This window comes from Dreissena polymorpha, chromosome 4 (genome assembly GCF_020536995.1).
Source record: "Dreissena polymorpha isolate Duluth1 chromosome 4, UMN_Dpol_1.0, whole genome shotgun sequence".
NCBI classification, from domain to species: domain Eukaryota; kingdom Metazoa; phylum Mollusca; class Bivalvia; order Myida; family Dreissenidae; genus Dreissena; species Dreissena polymorpha.
This window is the reverse complement of record NC_068358.1, coordinates 52,369,672-52,387,236: the sequence shown is the minus strand read 5'-3', so window position 1 is coordinate 52,387,236 and position 17,565 is coordinate 52,369,672.

The window sequence follows — 17,565 nt, the reverse complement described above, 5'->3', positions numbered from 1 at the left end:
AGCAATAGAAAAATCACAGTGTACATGTAATTAAAAGACATTGGCGATTAGCACAGCGGTTTATAGTCATTTGAGTTTAAGCAAATAAGTTAAATTGAGCTTTGTCGTGCAAATATGGGTCTTATGTCATATGCGGCCATACGCGCAGACACCAAACCCCGAACATAGCGGACTGAGTAGCCCCTGATCCTGAGCGAAGCTGTCCGCATATGACATTATATGTGTCTTGTTCTGTGAAAATTGGGCATAATGCATGTGCGTAAAGTGTCGCCCCAGATTAGCCTGTGCGGACTGCACAGGCTAATCAGGGACGACACTTTCCGCTTGTATGGTATTTTTAGTTTCAAGGAAGTCCCTCCTTGCCGAAAATCAAGATTAGGCGGAAAGTGTCGTCCCTGATTAGCCTGTGCGGACTGCACAGGCTAACCTGGGACGACACTTTACGCACATTAATTATACCCAGTTTTCTCAGAACAAGACACATATTCATTATCGCACGTCGTGGCTCAATTTCATGGAAATATTAAGCTATGTCAGAGCACATTGTTTTAATTTCGTAAAATCAAATTTTGAAGAACTTTCGTACAGGTGACGAAGTTTTGTCCAAAAGCCTTAGTGCATCTTCTAGACTATGTTTGTTTGCAAATGCTAATTTGATGTTCACAAAATGTATATTCACAATGCTTGTGCACGTGTGAACCAAGTATGGTATGTTCTTTTTAGCTCATCTATTTTTTGAAAAAAATTGTCATCACCTTGGCGTCGGCGTCGGCGTTGGCGTCGGCGTCCGGTTAAGTTTTGTTGGCGTAGGCGTCCGGTTAAGTTTTACGTTTAGGTCCACTTTTCTCAGAAAGAATCAATGCTATTGCATTCAAACTTGGTACACTTACTTACTATCATGAGGGGACTGGGCAGGCAAAGTTAGATAACTCTGGCATGCATTTTGACAGAATTATGTGCCCTTTTTATACTTAGAAAATTGAAAATTTTGGTTAAGTTTTGTGTTTAGGTCCATTTTATTCCTTAAGTATCAAAGCTATTGCTATTAACTCTGGTTGTCATTTTTACGGAATTATGGCCCTTTTTTGACTTAGTAACTTTGAATATATGGTTAAATTTTGTGTTTCGATCCACTTTACTTCTAAAGTATCAAGGCTATTGCTTTCAAACTTCAAATACTTTCATGCTATCATGAGGTTACTGTACCTGGCAAGTTGAATTTTACCTTGACCTTTGAATGACCTTGACTCTCAAGGTCAAATTATTAAATTTTGCTAAAAATGCCATAACTTCTTTATTTATGATTAGATTTGATTGATACTTTGACAAAATTACTCTTACCTGACATACCACAATAGACTCCACCCAAACCATCCCTCGTGCCCTCCCCCCCCCCCCCCCGAATCCCCCCCACCCCCCCTTTTTTTTTTAAGATCATCTCACAAATGACCACCACACCCTCACACTATACAATACTCCCCCCCCACCCCACCCCCCAAATTGTGTTTTTTGAAACGGTTAAAAACACAAATATTTATTTTTATTATTTTATGTTTGAAATACCGTCCAACCATCGCACCCAAGAATACCCCCCCCCCCCCGAATTCTTCCCCTAATTTTTTTTTATTTTTTTTTTTAAAGATCATCTCACAAATGATCACCACACCCTCACACTATACTATACGCCCCCCCCGAATCCCCCCCCTATTTTTTTAAAGATCATCTCACAAATGACCACCACACCCTCACACTATACATAACCCCCCCCCCCCCCCCCCGAATCCCCCCCCCCCGAATCCCCCCCCCCCAACATTTTTTTTTTTTTTGTTTAAGATCATCTCACAAATGACCACCACACACTCACACTATACCCCCCACCCCACCCCCCACCCCCATTTTTTTTGAAACTGTTAGAAAACACAAATATTTAGTTTTATTATTTTATGTTTGAAATACCGTCCAACCATCGCACCCAAGAATACCCCCCTCCCCCCCCCCCCCGAATTTCCCCCCTCCCTATTTTTTTTTAAGATCATCTCACAAATGACCACCACACCCTCACACTATACTATACCCCCCCCCCCCCACCCCACCGCCAATTTTTTTTTCTTTGAAACGGTTAAAAAACGCAAATATTTATTTTTATTATTTTATGTTTGAAATACCGTCCAACCATCGCACCCAAGAATACCCCCCACCCCCCCCTCCCCCCTCCGAATTCCCCCCCCCCCTCTGATTTTTTTTTAAGATCATCTCACAAATGACCACCACACCCTCACACAATATCCCCCCCCCCCCACCCCACCCCCCCACCCCCCATTTTTTTTGAAACGGTTAAAAACACAAATATTTATTTTTATTATTTTATGGTTGAAATACCGTCCAACCATCGCACCCAAGAATCCCCCTCCCCCACCCCCCCACCCCCTGAATTTTTTTTATTATTTTTTTGCATTTTTTTCGAATTTTTGGAAGATAATGTAATAAATGTCCACGCCCCCACACTATACACCCCTCTTCACTCCACCCCTCCCTCCTTTGTGATTGAAAATGAGAGTCCCTTCACCTTTAAAAAGAAAATAGATGAGCGGTCTGCACCCGCAAAGCGGTGCTCTTGTTTTATGATTACTTCTTCTTTAAAACTCAATCAACACACATTGTATTCACGTGTGTTGGCGTTGATAATCATGGTGAACAGAGATGAACAAATGAAGAATAGAAAACCCAAGCTAGTGTAAATCAGTAGTGTGTTTAGAAATAATATACACAGAATCCAAAGGCGAGAAACATTATGACACTCAAAGCAAACATCCAAATCACGATTTTCTGTAATATAATTCTACGGTAAACACGTTCCATGAGAAGAGCAAATATGGTGCACCTTAAAAAAGAAAATGAGTGTACTTAACAATTACATAGCTCTTGCAGGATGGGAGTCAAAACTGTCGATGAGCGATTGTTAATATAACCATGATGACGAAGATTTGCTTTGAGTAACTAATCACACATGCAGACGTTAAATTTGGCAAAAAATAAATGTATATTTTTTATAGTCCTCAGTGTGTTCCCAGCAACTGAATTCAGTTCAGCTTTGAGCGATGTCTATTTGAGCTCTGTCGTTATCAGTTGTACGTCAAATTATCGAACAAGTGGATTATTATTTGATAATGCCATAGTTTCACGAGTAAATAACGTAACAATGATTAGTAGCAGTAAACATTCATTTGCACGCAATGACATATATGCTGCAGAGAAAAAGTGAAAAGCTGTGCACTTGTCACAACACACACTTATGAAAGAGGTTGGAAGGGCAACAGGTACACTAAAAAATATTCCAAATAAATATGGGCTTCGCACATGCAGATCTACATTTCCACCCGCAGATCTACATTCCAACCTGCAGATCGACATTCCCACCTGCAGATCGACATCCCCACCAGCAGATTGACATATACACCTGCTGGTTGGAATTATCATCTGGCTGCTAGACATTCACACCAGCTGATCGACATTTCCACCTGCTGATTGACACTCCCGCCTACTTATTGACATTCCCACCTGCTCATTGAAATTCCCACCTGCTGATTGAAATTCTCACCAGCTGATTGGCATTCCCACCTGCCTTTACATTCCTACCTGCTGATTGACATTCCCACCTGCTGATTGACATTTCCACCTGCTGATTGACACTCCCACCTACTTATTGCGATTCCCACCTGCTCATTGAAATTCCAACCTGCTGATTGAAATTTCCATCTACTTATTGACATTCCCACCTGCTCATTGAAATTCCCACCTGCCTTTACATTCCTACCTGCTGGTTGACATTCCCACCTGCTGATTTAAATTAAATTTAAATTCCCACCTGTTGATTAGCATTCTAACCTGCTCATTGATATTCCCGCCAGCTGATTGAAATTCCAACCTGCTGATTGACATTCCCATATGCTGAATGACCTTCCCATCTGCTCAATAACCTTCCGCACTGCTGATTAACATAACCAACTACTGATTGGCATTCTCACCTGCTGATTGGCAACTTATAAAACTCTCATGGCGATCGCGGGCGTGGATCAATACTGCAGCATCCTTGTAAAACCAATTATTTGCATTAAAAGTAATACAATGATATATCGTATGAACAGACAACTGTGTTGCTAGCGACGCTGCGTTACCATGGCAATTATAAATTCTTGTAACGTTGTATTTGAGTTTGTGACTGATATACCAACCTGGCTTAATTACGTTTTCGCTAACGAACGAACTAGTTATCTGAACATTGATGTACACAATAAATAAACGTATTGATCAACGTTGCGGCGCACACTCGCTTACATCAATGCATTTAATACATGTTTAATTCATGTTCGTTGCAGTTACACACAAACGCACGTATATATCAAGTTATTAGTAAACTCGTTTATCTGAAAACATTACATCAAACTTAAAATGCCGTATTTGTATGTCCTGCTATAAATGTTTTATGATTAGATTGCGCTTTGCAAAAAGTTGCGTTTGAAAAGCGCACGCATTATTTGATCATTATTTTGTATTTTTCATTATAATCATTTGAGGAAATTGGATTTCTGTTGCTCTTTCCATAGCCGCTGTGCAACAATCTCGGTGGTGGCAGAGATTGCAATGTCTGAGATTTTTAGCTGTCGTGGGTGACAATTATTCTGCTTAGACAGGCATTCCTCTTGTTTATGTCTAGGCAATGTCGGTCTTAGTTCCTGCAAGTCATAGACTTTTTCTTAATGAAGCTATTAAGGAATTCGAAATCAAAAGATGTGATTTTATCTTGGCAACGGATCACAGAAAAATACGTTAAAAGCACGCACTTAAAAGTCTAGATGTAAGCTTTTTAGCTAGTGATTGAACGAATACATTTTATTCTTTTCAATCTTTTCAGATTAACAAGTATCTCAATCAATGGGGAAGAGTATTGTTATTCAAACTAACGTAATTTCAACGCTTTTGTCAACTTAAGAATATGCAAGTAGCACAAGTCAATTTCAAAGTTAACAGTTGTTTTAACAGATTAGATGAGTTCCGACTATGGTTTATTCATAAAAAAAGATTTCGCGACTTGGATCAAGTTTTGCTTTAAAGAATTTTTGACACCGGACACATTCAGTAGATGACGATTAGACGTGTTTTAAAACGTTATTTACGATTAGCTAATAAGAAAATATTCGGTAATGCTTGTGGACAAAATTTCATTAAATAGTTATTTCTGTTCAAATGTAAATTCATTTCGTATGAATTCAAATGGATTGCTAAACGCTATAATTTTTGTTGATATTTCGTTAAAAACTAGTCGGACCTGCTTGTCACAAAAACCCATACATCGCTTAAAAGGCAGTTGCAAAGAAAATGCACCGCGTAATTTGCAGAAATTCCAACCTATGTAGGCTCATTTTCACTCTTAATATGAGCCTCGTTTTGGGAATACTATGTTTAATTAATAGGCGTATAGTGTCGCCCAATATGAGTTTGTGTAGTCCGCACAGCCTAATTCTGTGACGTAACTTTCCGCTTTTATTGAATTGTTCGTTCAAATTTAGTCACTTCTTAAATCCATTATATACGGAAAATGTCGCCCGGATTGGCCCGGACTGCACAGGTTAATCTGGGAAGACACTTTGCGCACATGTATTTAGTCCAGTTTATTAGAACAATGCTAAAATGACCCAATGCACTATTTTTCACGAAACGATGTTCATATTTAATTTTCATACTCTCATACTTTTCCTTTCAAATCGATTTTTTTCAGATTCCGAATCATTTTCCATATTCTCGTAAAAGATTATCGTTTTCCTAAAAAAAACATCACATGGTAAGGTTTCCAATTACGACTGCAATTTTATGCGTTTTTCAATGCTAACATAAGTGTCTTGTTGAAATTAACATTTTAATGAAATTGAAAAATAATTGAAATTGTCAGTTATTATTCACATCTTAAACGATTTAATGCCCTAAGTGTTTTATTTAAAATTCGAAGTATCACATCATTTTACAACAAAGTATATGTAAGTGTATTATTTACCTATGTTTGACATGAGCGAATTTTATTTATTGAGGATGCTTTTATTGAAATTCGGCTACAATTAAGATCTATTCAAAATTTTGAAAAGATCTGTTTAGGTCCATATTAACAGAAATTGCAATACCTTTTCCCCGTCATGTCGACATTGTAGCATTATGTGAATTGTTTCGTTAGAATATTATCTTCCGTGATCATATTTTATCTTCCTATTGACTCATTCTTTATTCTTGAAAAAGCGTTACGAATGATTTGGAAAACAAAACAGTGTGCACAACATTATCAAATATATACTTATAATTAAAATGTAAGACAATTCTAAGCGGATGAATCATTAAGTAAGTGATTCCCAGAACACAATAATCGTATATAGAGAGAGCAGATGCTAAACTCGTCGTTCTTGTCAAATAAACACACACACACAAACACACACACTATTTTTCTCTTAAAATAGTTATCATTAAAAGCTTGAACAGTACGGTGGCATAAAGGGGACATAGGCAATATTTTATTTAACAGTCTCTATGACGTGCGCATGGCATAGCTATGACGTGCGCACGTCATACAGTTGCATAAAGGGGGCATAGGCAATATTTTATTTGACAGTCTCTATGACGTGCGCACGTCGTAGCTATGACGGGCGCACGTCATAGCTATCGCGTGCGCACGTCAAAGCTATGACGTGGGCACTTCATAACTATGACGTGCGCACGTCATATCTATCGCGTGCGCACGTCATAACTATGAAAATAGTTAAATAAAATATTTCCTATGTCCCCTTTATGCCGCCGTAGAACAGCCTACCGCCTGTAATTAATTTCTGTCCAGCTTTTATGCAATTCCTTTTAGCACTCAGTTGTTGCAGTATAATTAGTTGGCATGCGATAAAAACAGGCCAAGAAAGTTCTGTGTGTGATCAATGGTCTTTTATTGGTCATTATATTTGGTCGAGTTGTCGAACGAGTGGTCCTTTGATTGCTTGACGTAAAAAGCTTCTTGAACATGAATGGTAACTATATAAGACTGACATGTCGTTCAATGAAATAAACAAGTATTGAGCAGAGTTGTGTATATGAGCTGTGTTCTTGGAAACCGGGCTTAATGTATGTGCGTAAAGTGTCGTCTCAGATTCGCATGTGCAGTCACTAAAGGCTGATCAAGGGCAACACTTGCCATGTAGACTTTATTCTCGTTTGAAAGAGTCTTCCTTTAAGCTAAAAGTGTCGTCCCTAGATGTCGACACAGGCTCAACGTAAAGACGTATGAAGCTGTGCTTAGAATCTCTGCAAAAATGTTTTCTTAATCTGAAAAATGTATTTCAAACCCTTGATAACCGAAGCTAAATGTGTATATACGACAGTAAATTGAACAGAATATTAATTGGTACGCGTTATGGGAAAACTAGGCGTAATGCATGTACGTAAAGTGCTGCCCAATATAAACCTGTTGAGTCTGCACATACTCATTAGGGAAGAGACCTTAGAAACATGAACTAGCCCCGTTTTTTCCAGAGCAAGGCTCATTTGTATACATTAACATTGTCTTCCTACAAAAAAAACAGTCATACTTCTGAAGATATAATTTGTTATATGAGTATAATAATAATAACTACAAATATTTTTTTGAGGATGTACAAGAATATTAAAAATACATAACAAACACCGTTACAAAAAAACATATTTACAAACGTCATTGTTGCAGTTTTCCAGCGGTCTATTACACGACAACACATTACTGCTGCGACTGTTTTCAAGTTTCGCCGGCAGACGTTCTAATGGAATTGTTATTTTGATATATTTCTTAAAGCGTATTTCCTGTCAGTCTTGTCTGTAGTGCGTCTTTACTACAATCAAAATATCTGAGAAAACTGGGTAAATGCAATCAGGAACGAAACTTTCCGCGTGTATAGTAGTTTTCTTTTAAAATGTAGTCTCTGCTAAGCAAAAATCCAGTTAAGCCAGTATGTGTCGTCCCTGATTAGCCTGTGCGAACTGCATATGCTAATCTGGAACGACACTTAACGCACATGCGATACACCATGTTTTCCCAGCGCGAGACTCATTTTTAAATGTATACACTGGATTAAAGATATATCTCACAACAGATTAAACATTCCCGTAAATCTTAAAATGAAATTATACGTTAAACAAATTTAGTGAAAGGCGAATCTCTCAGCTCCGCAACCGAGTACTTGTCATTATATCTTACTAGCTGTGACTTTGCTTATTGGTGTTTAAGGGAGATATTCCTCAAAATCAATATTCGCAAAAGCCTCTATGAATGATTAGTTGCATCAGTCTATATGTTTAAAGAACTTACACTACATATCACGTGCTGCAATATTAAGCAAAATAACATGTAGACCGAAATAATTAATTGAAAAAGTCACGAGTTTGAATTTGTATCACATCGCTATCAATTAGTATGTGCACTCAGAGGCACTTCTAACGCGACACTTACATAACATATACATTTTCGATTATTTATTTAACGGATTTCGTCAAAAGGGGGAATTTGAACTAATACAACAGATGTTGATATGTATAAGTGTTATCTTTATTAATCATTTTGTGGATGAAATATATTAAACTATATATAACACCTAGCACTATAAAATAGTCACAAACTGAAACAATTAAAAAATATATTTTTGTAGTGAACATAATGCAACTGTTAATCTCAATCAAACATGGCCTAAATACATATAATTGTCAGGTTACTCAGTATCATCCTCATATCTCATTGCCTTGCCGACAGATTGACACAGTTATCCCAGCGAGAACCCCTGATATAGACTGAATGCCGATGGCATATTCATCCGTTCCCAAATACGGGCCAGTTGAAGTTACCGTATGATTAAAAGGGTTGAAACGCCGTTTAAAACATGCTCAACTCGTCACAAAATGTTTTATAATTTTTGGATGGGGTTCTTTTGGAGGAAGAGCAAAATGTTCGTTATATGTGATCTGGCGTTTGCGTAGTACATGTGTTGCACGAGCGATGCGAGCTTGTGTTAAACTATATGGCCAATAAACGATCGACCAGTCTGCAGTCACAATGCGTTTATACACGATCATTCACCAAGTTATCCGAGATATACCACTCACCCAAATGTCGGGGTCGGAGTCGGCAACGGCATCCGCGTAGTTCTCTAGTTAAGAGGCGGTTTGCAAATTACGTTTACGTGCGTATTCAAATCATAAAATCGCAGCTGTTCAATGCGACCTTGGAAATAGCCATACTGTCACCTGCTGTTACAATTGAGCCATGTATGGACCCAGCCAAATTGAAAAAATCTCGATCTTCACTGCATCTCTTTCTGCATAACAATGGCATATTGATATTCTTCCATGATATATTTTCCTTGGAGAATGAAAACGGCATCTTGATCGTTCGTCATTTTATGTGAAAAGATATAGTGGCGCTCATTAATGCGGACTATTACCTTTTAAAAACAACATTATCCGAAACAAATGCGGACGTAGTAAATGGAGCATACCTATCAATTACACAGAACAAACTTCAGAGTGAGGTAATGACCTGCAAGTACCTATGAAAGACCTGCAAAAGTCTTTAAGGTCTTGGTGGGGACGAGGCGTGGACGGATGAGCATCACACGGACATAGTACTTGTAGTGAGAACGCAGAGACAAGACGGCTAGAAAAACATCAGCGCCACGCTAAGGACTTCATAACTTTGTCCTTATCTGACCTTTACCTTGTAAAATATCACTACAAGGTATGCACTGTGTGCATTTTCGTTCCATTACGCGCAAAAAAACCCACGTTCGCCACAGTTGGTCCCAAGGTCGAGCATGTACTCGAAAAATCCTGTCAGTACTTGAAGGACATTATGAGGACGTGATTTGGTAAGGCGGCACTCATAAGAAAGGTGAAGAAAGGAGCTTAACAAAAACATTCACGAACAAATTAGGTTGATTAGTATAGTCGTTTGTATAATTATATCTGACAAAACCATACCATTGAACTTGTGAGTTAAAATGATCATGTGTATTTGACATGTATAACCTTTCTCAACATCGAAGTTAATTACTAAGATAAAAATATGCTACATAAGTGTCATACATCACATTAGATTATCCATACATTACGTGCAGGTTATTAGATATTAAGTTATATGTATACCAACGCTACTTATAACGTGAGCTGCGTCAATCCAAAATGGGTCTTATGTCATGTATGTTCAGGAGCTACCCAGCAAGTTTGTTGCGGGATGCTGTAAGTAGACCATACACAGGGAGGGACGCCCACTCTATTAAATTGTCCATCACGCTTTTCTTCTGACGACTAAGACGGCGACCTCCATCCAGAATAATTTGGGGCACAGTCTTGAAAAATGAGTCGTGCCTGGTGCTCTTGTGGACCAACACGTGCTGGTGCCATGGTCCGGATGTACTCGCTGGTCTGGTGCTCTATGTAGTAGCTACGGAGAAGTCTTCGGAGACTCTTGTGTTCAAAAACGTCATCCTGCCCTCTGTTTCCGCGTGAAGCAGCCACAGATCTCGCAGCCGTATAGTAGGATGGAGATTATGAGGTACTTGTAGAGCCCGCACTTTGTGCGGAGGCTGATGGAGCTTATTGTCTACAAACTTCTAAGTCTGGTCATCGCTAAGGTTGCCGTGGCAATTCTTATTGGGATCTCAAGTGCTATCGTTGGACATGGTTGCCCCCGACAGTGCTAGAGAAGATAAAAATGAAATCTTTTCCGGATGAATATCCTTCAGACGTTTTCGTCGAGAAAACTGTTACCAATTTTAAGCAAGATACCACTGAGCTGATAACCGAACGTGCTAAACTGCTTTGGGTTGAAAGAGCAAAGATCTCGGAGGAAGTTGTAGGCAGTAACAAATGTGGTGTTTTATTAAATGATGCCGCATCTTGTGTGAATGGAATGGACGGATGCAACACACAGGAACTCACAGAACAGCAAGTATAAAACGAACAACTCGTGGTGATATCTGTACACTTGGTAACTGTGTTTCGCACCAACAGGAAATTGAAGAAGACGCGGAAGTCGCGACCGCGCACTGGATACAAAACGTCCGTGCGATTGATATAAAGGAAAGACAACTGAATGGAATCATTTTAAACATTTCGCCTGATCTCGTTTCACACAATACGAAAACTCGCATGCACTTTCACTCAGTGACCGAATATGGGGAAGTCAATGAGGTTTCGTACCAGAGAAATAAAAGTTTGCCTTCACTAGTGGACGAACAAGAGCGTTTTAAGCTTAGCTATGCATTTACAAACAGCCATAAGCAATGTAGATCATTGTTAACAGGTACAAATATATCGCTTGAAACAGAGGAATTATACGAACATGAATCAAATTCTCGTGGATCAAGCAGGAATAATGGACAAGTTTCGCTCGGCTTGAACACAACGACAGTTCTGGTGGACATCTGTCCAATCGTAAAAGTGCAGCATTACAATTCCCGCTGTAAGCGAAGACTTATTTCTTTCTTTCTGGGAAGCAGTGACGAAGTGTCGTCTGCACCCTCGGAATATCCAGTGCAAGCGAACAGTGATTCGGCGGAGCGGGACGCCAAGTGCACGTGTCTGCAGGCAGACGACAGTGACGCGTGTCCACAGCGTCGGTGCACGGGTTTGAACGAGCAAACTAGGCCATGTTTAAGTGAAGCGAGTGTATAGCGGTGATTCTGTAAACTATGTGTACCTGCCCAGTTTAAATGAGTTTATATTATACATGAACGTTCAGTATATTTTAAATACCCATACGGTGTTGGAACAATGTGAAATTTTAAAGCTTGTCTTATCAATTTCTATGCATGTTCAACTCCGAACTGCTTTATAATTTGTTGTTACAACATTGTTACAGTGAGTGTTTTTTTATATTATTTACGGTACTCGTAACGTCCTGTTTATCCAAGATAATGCCTTATATTACAATTGCGTTGCATCAGAATACTTTGATTTCCTTTTTAAGTAATTTTATTTTAAAATAAATGTTTAGTTTTTATGACTGGAGACAAATATATGAGCCTCGCTCTGGGAAAACGGGGTTTAATGCATGTGCGTAGTGTCGACTTAGGTGAGCCTGTTTAGTCCACACAGACTGATCAGGGACGACACTTTCCGCTTTTATGGAATTTTTCTTTTTTCACTTTGAGTTGAAAGTGTCGTCACGGATTAGCCTGTGCGGACTAGAAGGACACATTGCACACACACATTAAGCCTTGTTTTCCCAGAATGAGGTTAATTTCATATACAGAAAGAAAAATCAGTTTAGAAGAACAGTTTCTCAAAACATTTTCCATAAAGAATATGTCAGACACTAACGTCGTTAATGCGATATAGAAGTTTCTCGCGTATGATTTCAAATTATAAAAGTTTTTCTCGTTCGCTCAAGACGCTTGTTTTGTCAAAAATATAATATTTTCCCGAATATGTTTGACTCATTACTATTGCTCATAATATTATGTCTATGCTACAAAAACATAACTCTGTTAGAAGTTTCATATCAATAAAACTTGAAATACGTGAACTAGTTTTAACGACTTTGAACGAAAATAATTGTCTATATTGATTATCTAAAATAAAACTGTGGCATGGGCTTCAATTGGTATTTCCTTCGTTGACGTGTTATTTATGTATGGTTATTGTAATATTTACGTAATTTGTCTTGTTTTCTTTCCGAACACGTTCGTAAAAATGTTACATTTATATTTGACTAGAGGCACGTCAGGTTGTTTTTCTTTTTTTAAAGGGATGTTTTCACAGATTTTGGCATGTTTTTAAGTTTTTCATTAATGCTTTTAATTGATAAATGTAAATACCAGAACTAAAGAGTTCGAGTATAAAAAAAAAACATAAAATTAAAAAAACAAAAGTATTCCACACCTGCGTTCGTACCAATGGCCCTTGGAATAAAAGATAAGCGCTTTAACCACTCAGCCATATTTGAGTGAACTAGTATTTTATACATTATACCTTAGATTATACTTAATAAATGAGTCATGTAGGTGTTGTACTCTCTAAAAGAATTATCTAAGTTTACTCCAAGGCATGTTTTAAACTTTAGACTATTGTTCGGGTTTTATCTTTTGGAGATATTGATAAAGCATGAATATGTTTTCACTAATAAATCCCTGGACTATGATTAAGTTAGAGGATATAGTTAAATGCACTGAAAAGGTTACAATCCACTAGAAAACGGCCGGTAAAAGAAATTGCAAAACAATCGATTTTGATTTGTGTAAAGAACTTTCTTATACATGACATATCTTTTTAACTGCTTTAATCGATTCAGCTTAGAATGCCCTTAACATAAGGTACGGTAATGGGGGGTCCATGTGCAAAATGTTGCATTTAAATTCGCTTAAAGTTGTCGCGCTAACATTGAATTATAAAGTTGTCGCGTTTACATTGAATTAAATCTCTAAAATATTTAGCTTATTGTAACCTAAATTATTTAAGCAGTCCTTGTAAATAAAACAACGATAGAAACAGAACTTTCAAAATTAATACAATTGTTTCGCGTTTGTTATACTTTATAATTTTTTAGATTTTCAAATCGTGATACAATGCATATTCCGGTAATTGATATTTTAGAGCATGGTTAATGTTCAGTATAACTGTTTCCTTGAAAACATAACTTCGACAAAAAAATGCAAATCTGAAACCTTTTTTTAATTTTGTCAATCTATCAAAACGTGAAAAGGTCCATTTAATAGGGAGTTAGCTACAGCAGAATAACGATCATGAAACTTCATAGGTACATTGATCATAACTCGCAGATGACCCCTATTGATTTTCAGGTCACTAGGTCAAAAGGCAAGGTCACGTTGACCCGAAATAGTAAAATGGTTTCCTGGAGATAACTCAAGAACGCTTATGCCTAGTATCATGAAACTTCATGTGTACATTGATCATGACTCGCAGATGACCACTATTGATTTTGAGGTCACTAGGTTAAAGGTCAAGGTCACGTTGACCCGAAATAGTAAAACGGTTTCCGGATGATAACTCAAAAACGTTTATGCCTAGAATCATGAAACTTCATAGATACATTGATCATGACTGGCAGATGACCCCTTTTGAGGTCACTAGGTCAAAGGTCAATGTCACGGTCACCTTTATTGTTATTGGAAGTAACTGAGCAATTATATGATGTCATAGTTTCGGTTATTTTGCTCACTTGTTATGATGTGACAAGGTGAGCTTTTGTTATCACTCTTTGTCTGTTGTATTTTATCCAAAATTTATTGTGAACACATAAGATTTCATTTTACAATGTTAAAATTTGGGTGTCACCTCTTTGCCAAATTCTTATGAAACTAGTCACCTCTGTCATTTTGGGTTTCATATTCTATCAAAAATTAGGGCACTAGGTCAAATATAAGAAAAGGTCTGTTCATACTTTAGTGGTCACATTCTCTCTCTGATCCACTTGTAAATTGGTTAAAACATTATTTTAAATGATTTTAAAGTCAAGTTTGAAAGTAGCATATTCAACATTTAGGTTACAAGGTCTAGTCTCAGTGATTAACAGGTCACGTTCCAAAGTGGGTGATGTGCTTCCAAGCATTTGATCAATAACTAAAATCATTAAAATCTATGTTAACACTTACATTTTTTACCTGATCTTCATGGCAGTCGATCAGAATGTTCAAATAAATAAAATAGGAACTCGGTAACAAGGCTCAACTAGATCGGATAGACGCAAATAGTTTGTTCATACTCACAATGCCTTTTTTAGCTCACCTGATTGCTCAGGTGAGCTTTTCTGACCGGTCTTTGTCTGTCGTATGTCCGTCCGTCCGTCCGTAAACATTTGCTCGTAAACACTCTAGAGGACACATTTCTTTTCCCATCTTCATGAAACTTGGTCAAAAGCTTTGCCCCAATAAAATCTCGGCCGATTTCGAAACTGGGTTGTGCCGGGTCAAAAACTAGGTCACTAGGTCAAAAAAAGAAAAACCTTGTAAACACTGTAGAAGTCACATTTCATGCCCAATCTTCATGTAACTTTGTCAAAATGTTTGCCTTAATGATATGTTGGTCGAGTTCAAAAGTGGTTCCGGTCCGTTGAAAAACATGGCCGCCAGTGGGCGGGGCAGTTTTCCTTTTTTGGCTATAGAGAAACCTTGTAAACACTATAGCAGTCACATTCTGTGCCCAATCATCACGAAAGTAGGTCAAAACATTGGTTTTATTGATATCTCGGACAATTTCGAAAATGGTCCAGATCGGTGAAAAAACATGGCCGCCAGTGGGCAGGGCATTTTTCCGTATATGTTTATAGTGAAAACATGTGAACACTCTAGAAGTCACATTTTTAACCCAATTTTCATAAAATTTGGTCAGAACATTTGTTTCCATGATATGAGAGTTGAGTTTGAAAATGGCTCCGATCAGTTGAATAACATGGCTGCCAGGGGGGGGGGGGGGGGGGGCAGTTTTCCTTATTTGGCTTTAGAGAAACCTTGTAAACACTCTAGAAGTCACAATTTTTGCCCAATCATCATGAAAGTTCGTCAAAACATTGGTTTTATTGATAACTTGGACGAGTTTAAAAATGGTCCAGATCGGTAAAAACATGGCCGCCAGAAGGCGTGGCATTTTTCTTTATATGTATATAGTGAAAACATGTGAAGTCACATTTTTGGCCCAATTTTCATAAAATTTGGTCAGAACATTTTTGCCTTGATTTGAGAGTTGAGTTCGAAAATGGTTTCGGTCAGTTGAAAAACATGGCTGCCAGGGGGGGGGGGGGCAGTTTTCCTTATTTGGCTATTGAGAACCTTGTAAACACTCTAGAAGTCACAATGTTTGCCCAATTATCATGAAAGTAAGTCAAAACATTGGTTTAATTGATATCTCGGACGAGTTCGAAAATGGTCCAGATCGGTGAAAAAACATGGCCGCCAGTGTGCGGGGCATTTTTCTCTATATGTATACATGTATAGTGAAAACATGTGAACACTCTAGAAGTCACTTTTTTGGCCCAATTTTCATGAAATTTGGTCAGAACATTTGTTTCCTTGATATGAGAGTTGAATTTGAAAATGGTGTCGGTCAGTTGAATAACATGGCTGCCGGGGGGTGGGGGGGCAGTTTTCCTTATTTGGCGATAGAGAAACCTTGTAAACACTCTAGAAGTCACATTTTTGCCCAATCATCATGAACGTTGGTCAAAACATTGGTTTTATTGATATCTCGGATGAGTTTGAAAATGGTCCAGATCGGTGAAAAAACATGGCCGCCAGTGGGCGGGGCATTTTTCTCTATATGCATATATAGTCAAAACATGTGAACACTCTAGAAGTCACATTTTTGGCCCAATTTTCATGAAATTTGGTCAGAATATATGTTGCCTTGATATGAGAGTTGAGTTTGAAAATGGTTCCGGTCAGTTGAAAAACATGGCTGCCAGGGGGAGGGGGGGCAGTTTTCCTTATTTGGCTATAGAGAAACCTTGTAAACACTATAGAAGTCACATATTTTGCCCAATTATCATGAAAGTTGGTCAAAACATTGGTTTTATTGATATCTCGGACGAGTTCGAAAATGGTCCAGATCGGTGAAAAAACATAGCCGCCAGTGGGCGGGGCGTTTTTCTCTATATGCATATATAGTCAAAACATGTGAACACTCTAGAAGTCACATTTTTGGCCCAATTTTCATGAAATTTGGTCAGAACATTTGTTTCCTTGATATGAGAGTTGAATTCGAAAATGGTTCCGGTCAGTTGAATAACATGGCTGCCGGGGGGGGGGGGGCAGTTTTCCTTATTTGGCTAATAGGACGACACTATACGCCTATTAATTAAACAAGTATTCCCAGAACGGGGATCATATTCAGAGTGAAAATGAGCCTACATATAGTATGTAATTTCTGCAAATTACGGGGCACATTTAATTTGCAACTGCCTTTTAAGCGATGTTTGGGATTTTGTGACAAGCAGGTCCGACTAATTTTAACAAAATTTCAACATTAATTATAGCGATTAGCAATCCATTTTATTTCATACAGAATTAATTTTCATTTGATTAGAAATAAATTTTAAATGGCATTTTGTACACGATCATTACTAAATATGTTCTTATTAGCTCATCGTACACAACGTCTTAAAACACAACTGTTTAAGGGGCCGTCCAACAGATTTCACGTTTTAGTAAATTGACAAAATTAAAAAAAGTTGTTTCAGATTCGCAAATTTTCGTTTTAGTTATGATATTCTTGAGGAAATAGTAATACTGCCCATTTACCATGTGCTCTTAAATATATATTATATGCATCTTTTGATGATTTGAACGATTGAATAACCATGAAACACTCTGTGTTATTTACCATTTACATATTAACCAATTGAACAATCATGAAACAGTGTGTTTTATTTACCATTTACATTTTAAACAAAGAACCAATTGAATTAATTTGAATAATCGTGCAACAGTGTGTGTTATTTACCATTTACATATTAATTAATGAACCAATTAAACAGTCATGAAACAGTGTGTTTTATTTACCATT